The sequence below is a fragment of the Suncus etruscus genome, chromosome 16, assembly GCF_024139225.1.
Source record: "Suncus etruscus isolate mSunEtr1 chromosome 16, mSunEtr1.pri.cur, whole genome shotgun sequence".
Taxonomy (NCBI): Eukaryota; Metazoa; Chordata; class Mammalia; order Eulipotyphla; family Soricidae; genus Suncus; species Suncus etruscus.
The window spans coordinates 68,318,799-68,333,583 of NC_064863.1; the positions used below are offsets into that span (position 1 = coordinate 68,318,799).

Below are 14,785 nucleotides of genomic sequence, written 5' to 3' on the forward strand. Positions count from 1 at the left end.
GGAGCTCCAATTTAAAATATAAGAAATAAAAAATACAATAAATTATAAAAAGTGTTCATATCTTAAATCTTATCATACCATGTGTATTCTGCACTTTTATAGTTAACACCACAAAGCATTCAAAGTTATACCTCTTTCACACTAAATTATTGCTTATTGTTTGGATAAGGTCAGTTGGTTGCTTCTTCTTTTTCCAAGTTACTTCATTGAATTAATATTAAATTAATATTGTATTATTACAAACACTGACTAAATAAGGGTTTTAACTCTTTAGAATAAAAGGAAGAAAGAAATGTTCAAGTCAAATTCTATGATTTTTTTTTGTCAAAATCTATGATTAATATTGATGAAAATATTCTAAACAAAATCCTAGCAGGCAAAACCCAAAAGGATCATTAAAAATTATAAGATCATATTAATTAATAGATGCAGAGAAAACTTTGAAAGGTTCAATATCTATTCACAATTTGAAATATTTAGCATATATAGGTATAAAATATGTATCAAGATAATAATAGCAATATATAATAAACCAACATCTGATATTAATCTCAAAGGTGAAAAAATTAACCTGTAAAAACATTTAGTCATCCAGTTATTACACTTCACATCAACCACAAAAGTTTATTCAATCAGGTATATCTGGAGACACTACTAACAATACTTTGCCCAGATGTGCAGATCTAATTGTTCAGTGCTCAAGTCTGCTGGCTCTGGAGTTATCAGAACCACTTTCTATAGTGTTTAGGTGTCACCAGACTATACCAAGCAGCAAGGAAAGAGAAAGAAGCATGTGGTAGTGTGATCAAACTTAGAATGTACCACGTTCTAAGCATATGTTCCCAACCTTGGTCTATTTCCTGACTTGACAACTTTTATATATTAAATAATCTGATTGCTTCTTGGGAGAACTCAACATTTAAAAATGTTACCAACTGGGGCCAGAGAGATAGCACAGCTGCGTTTGCCTTGCAAGCAGCCTTTCCAGGACCTAAGGTGGTTGGTTCAAATCCCGGCGTCCCATATGGTCCCCCGTGCCTGCCAGGAGCTATTTCTGAGCAGATAGCTAGGAGTAACCCCTGAGCATAGCCAGGTGTGGCCCAAAAACCAAAAAAAAAAAAAAAAAAAAAAGTTACCAACTTATTTAGATAATGGTAGAACGCAGTCTTAGTAGGTGTGAAGCTCTTGCTCTTCACCTGGAACCTTCTCCCACAGTATAGCTAGTATGACCTAAATAACAAAATAAAATAAACCTTTTCTTTAAAAATAAGATTCTAAAATAAAACTAAAATGCCCTCCTTTTAAATTTTAAACAAAAATATGCAGATGTTTGCATTCTAAATACTAGGCAAAAAGCATCACATTAAGTTGTGAGAGCTCTATAAAACATTGAACTCACAGTTAACTCTAGTAATTTGTCTCTATTAACAACAACAACAAAGGGGCCGGAGAGATAGCATGGAGGTAAGGCATTTGCCTTTCATGCAGGAGGTCATCGGTTCAAATCCCGGCATCCCATATGGTCCCCTGTGCCTGCCAGGAGCAATTTCTGAGCCTGGAGCCAGGAATAACCCCTGAGCACTGCCGGGTGTGACCCAAAAACCACAAAAAAAAAAAAAAAAAAAAAAAAAAAAACAACAACAACAAAAAGATAAATTTTAAAATAGTCTACATCAAATAAAAACAGAACTCAGGCTAACATAAAAAGATATTCTAATAAATGGAAAAATATTTTCCCATTATATATCTTATATAGAGTTAATATCCAAGATGTATAAATTTGAACAATACAAAATTATTATCTCATTAAAAATGAAGAGAGAAGCTGAATAGCTGCTTCCTCAGAGAGAACTTATTATAACTAGAAGCCACACCAAAAATATTTATCATCACTTGTTTTTAAATAAATGCAAATCCAAATGACAATGAAATACTAACTCACACCAGTAAAAACAGATTATATCTATAAAACTAGAAATAACCATTTTTCTGAGGATGCAGTGAAAAAGGAATTCTCATTCACTGTTGATGTGAATATCAGTACTAACTCTGTGGGGAAAAGTATGTATATAGACCTTTCAAATAGAAGAAGTAAAATAATTGACAGTATTGAATAATGACAAACCTTGGCATTGGAATACAGAACAAATTAGTGCCCACAGCTTCCTATGACTATCCCTGTGTCACTACCTAATTTGTAATTCAGTTTCTTAATTCCAGGGACAAAGAAGTTGTCATTATTCAATACTACCTATTTCCTTTCTATGTTCTATAGATAAAAAAGGCCATCTGTTAATTGTTCTCCCTCTAACTTATTTCACTCACCCTATTAAGCCTCCAATTTCATCAATGTTGCAGCCAAGTGCCTAAAAACAGACTGAAGATTTCTAAAGAAAATAAGTAAAAAAAATTTAAGAGATTTTACTTCTTGGAATTTTTCTGAAGAGCACATAAACATTAGTCTTAAAATTTTTTTTCTGCTCCTATGTTCATTTCAGCATTCTTCACAGTAGCCAAGATCTAAAAACAATACAAGAGCTCAAGCAGATGAACAGATAAAGAAGTTGTTGTATATATACAATGAAATACTATTCTCTTATAAAAAAAAAGGATAAAATCATGCGGTTCTTTCTGTAACTTATATGGAACTAGAGCCTATCATACTGAGTGAAGTGAAACAAAGGGAGAAGGATAAAAACAGGATGATCTCATTCAGCTGAAAAAGTATATAGAAAACTCAACAGAGAATGAAACATGGCCAATGAAAACATACTTTGAGTGTATTCTATTAGAATTGAGTTAAGGGAGAGTCTGGGTAGTGAGAGGAATGCTGACACTCCAGTGGGAGGTGTTGTATAGCAAAATTTTATTTCTGAAAAATTGATAGCAACTGTGTTTTAACATCATGGTGCCTAAAACCACTAAATAGATAGAGCTTCTAAAATTAATAAAAAAATTACTTAAGTTATAATTTGACTATTTTGGAAAGCAAGGTATTAAATTAATGTTATGGGATTTCCTAGTATGACATATTTTTTTCTAGAATGTTTTTTAATCTATTTTATATCCCAGTACCTAGCAGAGTTTGTATTGATAGTAAGAATATCCACTATTTGTACAGCAAAAGTTACTACTCCAAGACAAACCTCCAATGGGTATTATTTTTATCCTTATCATTTTTTGATGCTCTTATTCTCCCGCATTTCACTTCATTTTACTAGTTGAATTTATCTTCTCATCAAGTGGCATTTGTGGTACTATTATATAGTATTTTACCAATTAGAAGTAAGATTTGTACATATTTAGTTCTAAGTATGAAGATACCTGCTTCTGAAACTTCAGTAAATTCTCTGAAAAGGGAGACCTAGCTAGGCTTTTATGATATATTTTTTTTTTTATAAAGAGAAGTTGCCCTTTATATCCTGTGATTAGGCTAAAGGAAAGAATGTCAAGACGTTTATTTGATTATCTTAGAACTTAAAATGGGTTGCCAGGATGGTAACTAGGAAAATTTACTCCTTATTCTTTAGTCCAAGAAAGAGCAGGCATTTAGTGTATGCTCTTATGTTCTCAAAACATCCAGTCAAAAGACCTCAATGTAATTAATGGCTTGGAACTGAAGCTAAGCTTTCAATTCAAAGATGCTACAATGATTTATTGAGTGGTGTCAGTCTCTGTCTTCGTTGGGTGGAGAGCACTTGTCTTCATGTAACAGGGCTAATATTACTTCAAGCTGTTGTCAGTTGACTTGGTAAAATTGCTTAAATACACTCCCCATGCAGTTAGCTGGTGATGATTACCCTTAAGTATTCTCAGAGCAGAAGCCCTGGGGAAACACTAATTAGCCACCCGAAAGAAAGAAGTTCCAGCCATGCAAACAACCTCCTGGAGTCTCTGGGTAGTAATGAAGACCAAACCCCAGTGACAAGACCTACCCTCTGCTGTGCTACTGCATGAGGGTTAAGCAATTTTGAAGGAGGAAATGATTGGAGTCAGGCTGGGAGCTTCACGGAATAGACTAATCACAAGTGGCTCCGTGTGCTCTGAAGTCACAGGAGGCAATGAGCTTTTATAAGTAAAATGAGACACTAGGTTCAGGGAAATCTGTTTAATATTTATATATTTGTAGTATATTGGGATTTTTTTAGTCTGTTTTATAGTTAATAACAATCATGTCATCTGAACGACTTTCTTAATGTTTGTGTAGCTTTCCTCTTTCTCCTCCAATGACCAGGTCAGTAATAATTTGACAATGGAGAAAGAAAGTATATTGAGGTGGGAGACTAATGTGAAGGCTCCTTAGCTGTGGCTTTGCATTATGAATGTGACTGGATCTATATCTGAAATAGGTATACTTTAGGTCTCCCCAAATAGATATACTTTAGGTCTCCCCAGTAGGGAACCTTTGAGAATCAGAATTTAATGGGCTTAGAATTAATAACTCAACCCTGATTCATAATAACCATAGGGCTAGAGAGAAAAAGGAAAATAAAAATTCTAAATATGGTTGCTGAAGGTAAGTTGGAACTTGATAAGAATCTTGATTTTTTTTGTTTGTTTGTTTTGTTTTGTTTTTAATTTGGGGGATGATTTTTGGGTCAAACCCACCAGTTCTCAGGGGTAACTCTTGGCTCTGCGCTTAGAAATTGCTCCTGAAAGGCTCAACGGACCATATGGGATGCTGGGATTCAAACCCCCATCTGTCCCGGATCGACTGCGTGCAATGCAAATGTCCTACCATGGTGCTATCTCTCGGGCCCCTTGTTTTGTTTTTGGGCACACCTAGCGGTGCTTAGGGGTTATCCCTGGCTCTGCAGGTTTGGGTGGGACCATATAGGATGCCAGGGATCAAACCCAGGTCAGCCATGTGTAAGGCAAAATCATCCTAACTACTGTGTTATCATCCCAAGCTCAGAATCTGGAATCTTGCCTGTGGAAGAAAGTAAAGATTGCTTCCTTGGGCTCAAAACAGAAAAGTTAGTTGAGAAATAGAAAGAAGCATCATGGATACCCATGAATATGAAATAAATGTGGTTACCTGATGGCAAGTGAAGAGAAGCATTCAATTTCACCTGGAAAAATAACCATTTCAAATTATCTGGAATGTAATAATATTCATCTATGCATAATAACTTCTACCATGAACTTTTGATGGATCATCAAAAAGGAAAATATTCTAGGGCCAGAGAGATGATATAACAGGTTTGGCACTTGTCTTGCAAGAGTTTGTCCTTGGTTCGATCTCTGAACATTCAATTGAGCATTCACAGAGCACTTGAAGAGTTATCATTGGGCATAGAGCTAGGAGTAAGACCTGAACACAGTGATGTTTGACCCCCAAAAAGAAAAGAACAAAAATATGACTCAATTTGTGCTGAACATTGGAAACATTTTAGGTGAAAGACATATTAAAAGTATTAAATGAAGTATTGAGAAATTTAGAATATTTTAGTTATAGGGGCTTCATTTTATTTTGGGGTGATCATATCCATTGATACTCAGGGGTTATACCTGGCTATGCGCTCAGAAATTGCTCCTGGCTTGGGAGCATATGGGATGCAAGGGGGAATTGAACCACTGTCTTTTCTAGGCTAGCACTTACCATTTTCGTAGTTGGGTTTCAGTCATAAAATGTACACCCCTTTCAATATTGCAACTTTCCCGCCACCAATGTTCCCCATTTTCCTTCTCCCCCAACCCCTGCCTATATTTGAGACAGAAATACTATTTCTCTCTCACACTACCATTGTCATGATAGTTGTTAATATAGTTGTTTCTCTAACTGAACTCACCACTCTTTGTGGTAAGCTTCATATTGTGGACTGGTGCTTCCGGCCCTCATCTCTATTGTGTCTCTATTACCATACTGTCTTTTACTTTTCTTAAATACCACAGATGAGTGAGACTATTCTATGTCTATCTTTCTCCCTCTGACTTATTCAACAGAATAATCTCATGTCCATCCAGTATAGAAAAACTTCATGACTTAATTTTTCCAGTCAGCTGTGTAGTATTACATTGTGCAACTTTTTTTCTTTTCTTTTCTTTTTTGTTTGGTTTTTGAGCCACACCTGGTGATGCTCAGGGGTTACTCCTGGATATGTGCTCAGAAGTTGCTCCTGGCTGGGGACCATAAGGAATGCCAGGGGATCGAACTGCAGTCTGTCCTAGGCTAGCACTGGCAAGCCCAATACGACTTTCTTGAATATATCACAAGCTGAACATTTTTATAAACAATAATAATTGTTTTCATTATATTTTATTTTTGGTCTGATTTGTACACTTAATAATAACAAGCAAAATTAAGTCACACATCAGACTTCTATTTCTATATTATTTCTGAAACTGCCAAAAGATATTTTATTTTATATAGACCCTATTAAAATTGTATATTTGTATCAGTGAGACTTGCTTTCTATAATTCTTTTATTTGATTATATTTTATTAGATATCTTGAGGACCTATAACTACTGCAGCTTAATTTAACAATTCAAGGAAGAATGTTACTTGTCTAACTTATTGATATTTGGTATTGATAAAAGGGACTAATAAATAAAACCCATTAAGAACTTCATTTCTAATGTAAACACTTCCATAATATATTAGCTTATTGATAATTCCTTTGTAGTATTATATAAAAAATGAGCAGATGTATTTCTTAAAATATAGAGGAAACAGGGAGAAAAATAATTTTGAGGGTAAGTGTTAAATATAAAGTACCAAAAATGTTCAAACTTTTGAGAATGAAAACAAAAATCAGATGGTTATTCTAAGGTTTTTGTTAGTTTCCTGTGTCTGCCTCTGAATGAATCGAATAACCAAATTAGTGCCAAAGTTCTAGGACTTTATTTCTAGTCTAAGAAGTTCTTAAAGTATTTAACATTTCCATGTTCTCTACTTAATTGCATGCATAAGCTTGTTGAAGGAACTTTCACCTCACACGAATCAATAAAGTATTCAGAACACAGCTGTAAGACACTTGATAATGGAGTTTGTAGCTGTCTAGAGAGTATTCCTGCTGATTCATTTCTGAGTCCCGGTAGCTTGGTCAATAATGAGACCAATGAGCCTCTGTAGTTGCACAAACAGGATGTATCTTTGATTAACTAACAGTGTGACTGAATTAGGAGTCTGGCTCTCATATATTAGTCTACACACACTGTAACGGAGGGATCATCTAGTCTACTTTCTTAATTATGAAATCCACGTCTTAATTCCAGAAAAATTACCACTGTCTAAAAACATAGCCTAAAAATCAAATAATAACTTTTTATATTCATTTACAACAATTATGTACATCAATAAATAATAATTAGAGATAAGCAGTAATTTGATATATTTATAGAGACTGTCCTAATCTTTTTTTTTGGGGGGGTCACACTCTGCAGTGCTCAGGGCTTACTCTTGTCTCTGTGCTAAGGAATTCCTCCAGGTGGACTTGGGACACTATATATGGTCCTAGAGATCAAACTTAAATTGGTCCTGAAAAGGCAGGTTGCCCTACCTGCTGTACTGTCACTAAGGCCTTAAAACTCTTCATTCTTCTTTCTTTATTTTAAAACTATGAATTCTCAACAATGCTGGATTGGTGCCCTCTTGTTGCCCTCTAGTTTGTTCACTACAATTATTTCCACATGTATTGCTTTATTCTACACATTTAATTCTGTTGTGTTATAAAAGAATTTTTAGTTACATTGTTAATTTATATAGAAATTGACTAATGTTTTCTAGAAATATTTAGAAAATAATTTTCATTGTCTTAGGAATATATAAGATCAATTTAATATAAGTAATGCTTGTATTTGCCTCTAATGTATCTCTAAATTCCCAAGGTGAGACAATTAATTACTGGATATTTCAAATGTGCTTGTGGAAAGAGAATTTCCTCTCAAATGGCCTTATTATTGTTATTGACATTTTGATATTTATAAACTTAGCCATTTGAATTGACTAGGGTTTATATTAAGAAAAAAAATGGGCCTAGAGTCCAGTTAGTAGGGGAGTTAAAATGTTTGCCTTACATGTGGCCAACTCATCTAAACCCCAACACCACATATACTCCATCTAACACCAGAAATGATTCCTAGGTACACAATCAGGAGTAAACCCTGAGAACCCCTGGATGCACCCAGCCTGCCTTCCTCTCAAAAAGAAATGGATCTAATTAACAAGTATTTATAGAATATCACATTGAACAAAATGTACATGATTTTTACTTTTCTGTCATATGTTAGTTTGATTGGGTATAGAAAATGTTCATATGACATACATTTCTATATATTCATATATTTCATTGTATAAATAATAATATAACAAAGAATGTTAGTATAAAAGTGGTTGAAGGTTATGGGCTACTTCTTTTGACAAAACACCAGAGAAAATCTTTCTGAAAAGCATCTATTTTTAACTTGAGGTTTCAATAAGGAGTAAAAAAAAAGCATGAATTGATGTGGAGGAAAAGGAGCCTCAAAAACAAGGACTCTGAATGAACATACTTTGCATAATGATGATAGGGAAGAATGGTGGTGTCTGACTTGATTTTGATCCCCAACAGTATATAGAGTCCCTTATGTGGAGCAATTATATTTTACCAAGAGAAACAATATAATTTAATTAGAATTATCTGAACTATATGGGACCAAAGCATGTTTACAATGGGTAGGGTGGTTGCCTTGTTTGATGCTGAATTGATTTGATCCCTAGTACCCCTATGTTCCCCTGAGCTTCAACAGGAGTAATCTCTGAATGCAGAGCCAGAAATTATCCCCCAAAACCATCTGGTATGACCACAAAACAAAAATAGAAGGCAAAACAAAAGCATGTAAAAAGATAGACAAACTTTTTATTATTAATAAGTGTATAGAATCTATAAGGAATTTCTCTTGTTGAACTACACAGTGCTATTGTTTGGATGCAGTAAGTACTCAATAATATTCATTAAATGAATATTTATAAGAATACGCAAGAAACAAATCTCAACGAAGTGAAAATAATTTTATAGGAGGTTTGTTTGTTTTTTTAGAGAGGGTATGGGCTCACATTCAACTGTGTTCAGGGATTAACTTCTGGTGGGACTCAGGGCACCATGTAGAATGCAAGGAATCAAACCCAAGATGGGCAATTGCAAGGTAAACACTTTACCCACTGTTCAAGCCCCATATAATTCAGATCATCTTGATCCAATTATATTATTTTCACTTGGTAAAGAAAAAAATTACAATGAAGGTCTGATATCAAAAGACCATTCTAAATTATTTAAGCTTTAATTTACTAACACATTACTAGAAATGTATTATTATTTGCTTTAAAATAACCCTTAATTTTGTTTTGTTTGTGGGCTATTCCCAACTGTGTTCAAAGTTTATTTCTGGCTCTGTGTTTAAGAATTGTGCCTGCTGGGGCTGGAGAGATAGCACAGCAATAGGGGGTTGCCTTGCATTCGAGGACCCAGTTCGATTCTCATATGGTCCTCCAGTCTGCCAGGGGTGATTTCTGAGTGCAGAGCCAGGAATAACCCCTGAGCATTGCTGGGTGTGGCCCCAGATCAATCAATCAATCAATTAATCAAATCAATCAATCAATAAAGTCTGTCTTCTTTTAAAAAATGAATTGTGCCTGAATTGAACCCAGGCAAAAACATTATCCCACTGTACTATCTCTGTGGCCCCTAAAAGATTTTGTTAATATTTTACTGACTTGTCATTGATATTATATACAGTGTGCATTACAGACTAGATTAGTAAATAAATTTACTAATCTATTTTCCAAAAATATGTGCATGCCACACTATATCTACCACCAAAGTTCTTCCACCATTAGACTCTCAATTTGATCTTACTATCCTTTCTAACCCTATTTTCCTTCTTCTCTGTTAATCACAATTTCTTTAACAGAATTTGAATTATTTTGTTATTTTATTAGCTTTTGTTGGTTATTAGCATAAAATCATAATGAATTTAAATGTATTTCTTTGTTGTTGGTGTTGTTGGTGGTGTTTTTTTGGGCCACAAATGGCATTACTCAGGGTTTTCTCTTGATTCTAGAATCTGGGATCACTCCTGACAGGCTTTCTTGGTGCCAGAAATCAAACCTATGCTTCAGTGTGCAAGAGAATGTGCCTTACCTGCTATACTATCTCTTCAATCACTTTACTATCTTTTTAAATGCATTTTTAAAAGAATCTTAATCCGGGGCCAGAATGAGATGGTGCAGTGTTAGAGCATTTGCCTTGCACGTGGCTGACCCAGGACAGAACTATATGGTCCCCCAATGCCAGAAGCGATTTCGGAAACATAGCCGGGAGTAAAACAAAACAAAACAAAACAAAACAAAAACAAAACAAAACAAAACAAAAAACTTAATCCTAATAGATATCAAAAATTATCTACACTCTTTCCACTTTAGATTTGTCTGGGAACCAGAAACAACAGGTTGGAATCTTGGTAGAAGTACCGAATCTCAACTTTCAAAGCTATCTTACAAATGATATTGTACATTTGAACAAGATCCTCAGGTGATTTAAGAGTGTATATAGAAATGCTCTTGAATAGTGATTTTGAAACAGATACTAGATTTTTGAGTCCTAGTGAGGAATCACTGAGAGTAAGATTTCTTGTTTGTAAATGAATGGTCCGGTATATGTAAGAAGAAATGTATATTAAGCAAATAGTTTTTAGAAATTGATTAGATCACTGATACATCTTAATTTCTTTATATAAATAGGGCTGCCCGATATAGAAAATAAGTAAATGTACACTAAAAATATTTTCTGGTTTTCTGAATTGAAAATTTACTTAGGTGTCCTGTGTTTCATCTGGCTGTTCTATTCATTTGATGTTTCAACAGAGTTCTACATTTATTTCACAACATAATTGTGACAACCTATGTTTTCATTTAAAAAATTGGCTTATAATATTTAATTGTGTGAGCATACACAATTTACTAATAATTTAACATAATAACACTTTAAAAAGCCTCACATAATGGTCAAACCCCATTTTTCTCCAAAGTAATTGTCAAAATTTATAATGATTATGTAGTGAAATTCATTTAGTTAAATTGCCTCCGAAATATTTTATAATTAAATGTATTAGAGTTTGTACCCAAGTTGAAGCTTCCTCAGAACATGACTTCTCTATAAAATCTAAGTGTGTCAGGAGTAACTAAAGGTATTGTTTTTTTTTCTAGTGAGTTGATTTTATTTTTTATTTATTTTGAAAATTACCTATAGTATATTACTCATAAGAAAAAATTGCATGCATCTAAATGCAGGAGAATTAGATACAAATTTTTATAATATGGTGATTTCCTTCAGAATAATCCAACTTAAACAGAAAGTCAAGAATTAGATTTGCTTGTTTTGTTTCTTTTATTTAACCTTTACTTAAATATACCTGTAACTCAAAAAATTTTGCTTACTTAGTTGTAGATAAACTTAAGCACATAAACTTTAATAAAATAAAATCTAAAGACTAAAATCTTATATTATGCTATCATATCATATCTTTGAAAATATAAATATTTCCCTAATAGACAACACTGGCATTATTATATATTTGGATGCTACAAAATTAGAAAAATATTTAATTATTTAAATCATATAATCAGGATACAATCATTACGGTGATTAAACAGATTATTTGTCAAATCCTTTCTTGTTGTTTTTGCTGGTTGTAATGATTTTTTTACCATAATGTTTCACTGTCTTTTGTTCTTCACATTAGATTATAAACAGTTTCCTTGTCATTACAAATTATGCTTAATTCATCACTGATATAATAGCCAGTCAAGTAGATACAGCCAATGCTTTTTCCTTAATCCTTCTGCGTATAGGGAGTACCACGCAAATTTTAGCTATCAATCACAATGTTTAAACCTCTCAGCAGAATAGAAGAAAATAAGGCCCTCCTCTCGCTCTTAGTCTTTATTTAAACTTTTTTAATCTCAGAAGAACCAAATAAACTGCCCCTGGAGAAAGGGCAGGAGCTCAGTTGATGAGTAGTTGCCCTAGATGCCTATCAATTAAAAAACACCAGAAATTTAAGATGTTTTCTATTAACAAACATTATAAAACCTCACTAAAATTGAATCACAGCTGTCACTCCACTGTGAATAGGACTAAATCTAATTTGTTGGGTGGAAAGAGTTAAATGAACTTTAACTGAAAAGCTCTTCTCTCTTCCTCTCAGGGTAGAAAATAGCCAAGGGCAACAGCGGATGACTAATGTGTAGAATATTGCAATTAGTATAGCAAGGTACTTACAGGGATCAAATTAAAAAATTCATTAACGTACGCACTTAATTAAGAAACACTTTTCGGTTTACATGATAAATTATGACACCTATTAAATCTTCCAGTACGAGCTGTAATGGCTTCTTTGCTCCGGGGTAGAGAACTATCGCCTTTGAGGTCTACTGAAACTCCCCCAGGACCAACAACATTAGTTACAAGTGTATTAAAAACAATGCTTTCCCCATTCAAGGGGCAAGAGCACCGTCATCAAAAACCAATTTAAACTTAAAAAAGCACCAAGGAACAGGAGCGCTGTCATGTTACAAGGCAATGGTGAGGAACGTAAAATGACCTTGAAATAGAAAGAGATGTCTTTGGTCTTTGTTTTCCAATATTCCCTCAAAGGTGACAGTCCTGATGTCTGTTTTTTGTTTGCTCTTTAAAAAAGGAATTTAATAACCCAATTTATAATTTCCGCTTTGATTTTGACCCTGAATACTTAATACTTTTTTTTCTTTCTTAAGTAACCATGAAAAGATTTCTTAGGCCAGGAAGTGTGTGCATGAATGGGTCAAAAAACCTTGATTATTGGTATAAAACAAATGTTAATTTTCAGAGGTATGACTTCATGATTGTGTTTAGATATAATTGCTACAAGAACTCATTTAGTGTTTCCATTGAGAAATGAGCCAATATAAATTTCCAAACCATTTCAGCCTTATTCACACTCTATCCCTATGTGAAGCAACAATTGTAGCTTTTTTTAATTAAAAACAAGGTTAATTAGCGGTGTACTCCACCACTGTAGGAATTCTTTGTTTTGCCTTCTGGTCTACTACCAGAAAATAGAAACTCGGAATAGTCAAAAGAAATTTGATGTTTCCATTCAATGAAACCCTTACTACAACATCTGATTCTAGATGAAGGCTTGTTCTGGGGACCAAAAGTTCTAAGGAAACAGTGCCAAAATTTATGGAATAGGGAAAACTTGTTTTGTGAGATAATTAAAGAATAATAAGCTAGAACCAATCCTACTTCCCTACTTCCACTTTTATAATGGATTCACATAGTTTGGTATTTTAGTGTTCAACATGCCTGTAGTATTTAGAAAAGCACATAAAACAATTCTATAGACATCATGCTATCCAGCAATACTTTATCTGAGCCTAGAATTAGATATTCAATCATTATATTATTCAACATCTTCTGGATCAGAGTTTCTCATCCTTTACCAATTGTGACTCCTTTCTGACCTTATTTCCTTTATGTTGTTCCCAGTCTTACCAGATGGCCCCATGGAATAAAATGTAGCTCTAATTACATGTTTTTATTTGCCTATGGCCCTATTATTTTTATCCTGAGGGCTCCTAGGGTGCCATGTGGTCTCAGTTAAAAAACACTGTTCTTAACTGATGGACAGCACTTAGTGATCAATACTGATTAGCTTGGGGGAAATCATATGTAGTTCCAGGGATAAAATACTCATCTACTATACAAGGCATGTGCCCAACTCCTTGCACTATTTCTCTGGCCCCTATAAAATGCATTTTTGTTATAATTTGTTGAGTATAATACTCAGTTCAGAATGAGTGCTTTCTATTTTCATAGTCTTTAGTGTTCAACTGTTAGGCAACTAGATATCCAGGTTCTTGATCCATTAATAAACTATAAACTGTTTGTAAAATGGAGAATTTTTTTTACCATGAAATCTATGGAAGCTATGCTCTTCCCCTAAAACTTTATATCAACTGCAATTTTCTTATTAATATTTACCACATATTTCCCCTCACTGTTTTTCCTATTCTTTTTGTTCTTCCTTCTCTTCCTCTTAGTACCTCTTGCTTGTAGAGATTGGGTCAGATTACTAGTGCTCAAGGAATATTTCCAATTGTTTGTTAACTTTAAGTGAAAATTTTAGTTTGTTAATTTTCAGGGGTCTCAAACTCGCAGCCCGCGGGCCATTTGTGGCCCTCCGTACAACATTTTGTGGCCCTGCCCTAGAGGATTCTTTTTTTGTTTTGTTTTGTTTTAGTTTTTTGGGTCATACCCCCCTATGTTCAAGGCTTACTACTGACTTTGCACTCAAGGCTCACCCCGACTTTGCCTCCTGCAGCACCAGGTAAATTGAGTTTGAGACCCCTGATTTAGGTGATACTTCGAGAACGATATGCTGCAAGTAAGACCCTTTGACGCTGGATACTGCATCATAAGTCTATTGAGTTTTCTCTTTGGTGTGTAAGATATTGATCTCAGACCTCACACATATCTGAACACAGAGCCACATTTAAGCACTGAGCACTGTCAAATAAGTGCCCAAAATAAAACCGAGTTTAACTATTAGAAAATTTAGTTCAAAGGCAACATGATTATATAATCCAACCTGAAAAATATGAGCTGCCAAAGATGCCCAGTATTTCTCAACATGATTGAATGGGTGGATAATTATTGTAGAGTTTCATTGTGCCAGCAGTAGATGACATCAAATGAGGTCAACCCATACTACATTTCTTATATTATTATTTTCTCAAAACTGATAGTTTTATCTTTGTTGCT

The 14,785-nt window shown here is 34.1% G+C and overlaps 1 pseudogene; it reads left to right on the top strand.

Moving 5' to 3' along the window:
- Nucleotides 1–4,503: 4,503 nt before the first annotated feature.
- LOC126032197 (60S ribosomal protein L12-like) overlaps nt 4,504–14,785 on the top strand; it is a 97,106-nt pseudogene continuing 86,824 nt past the window's right edge.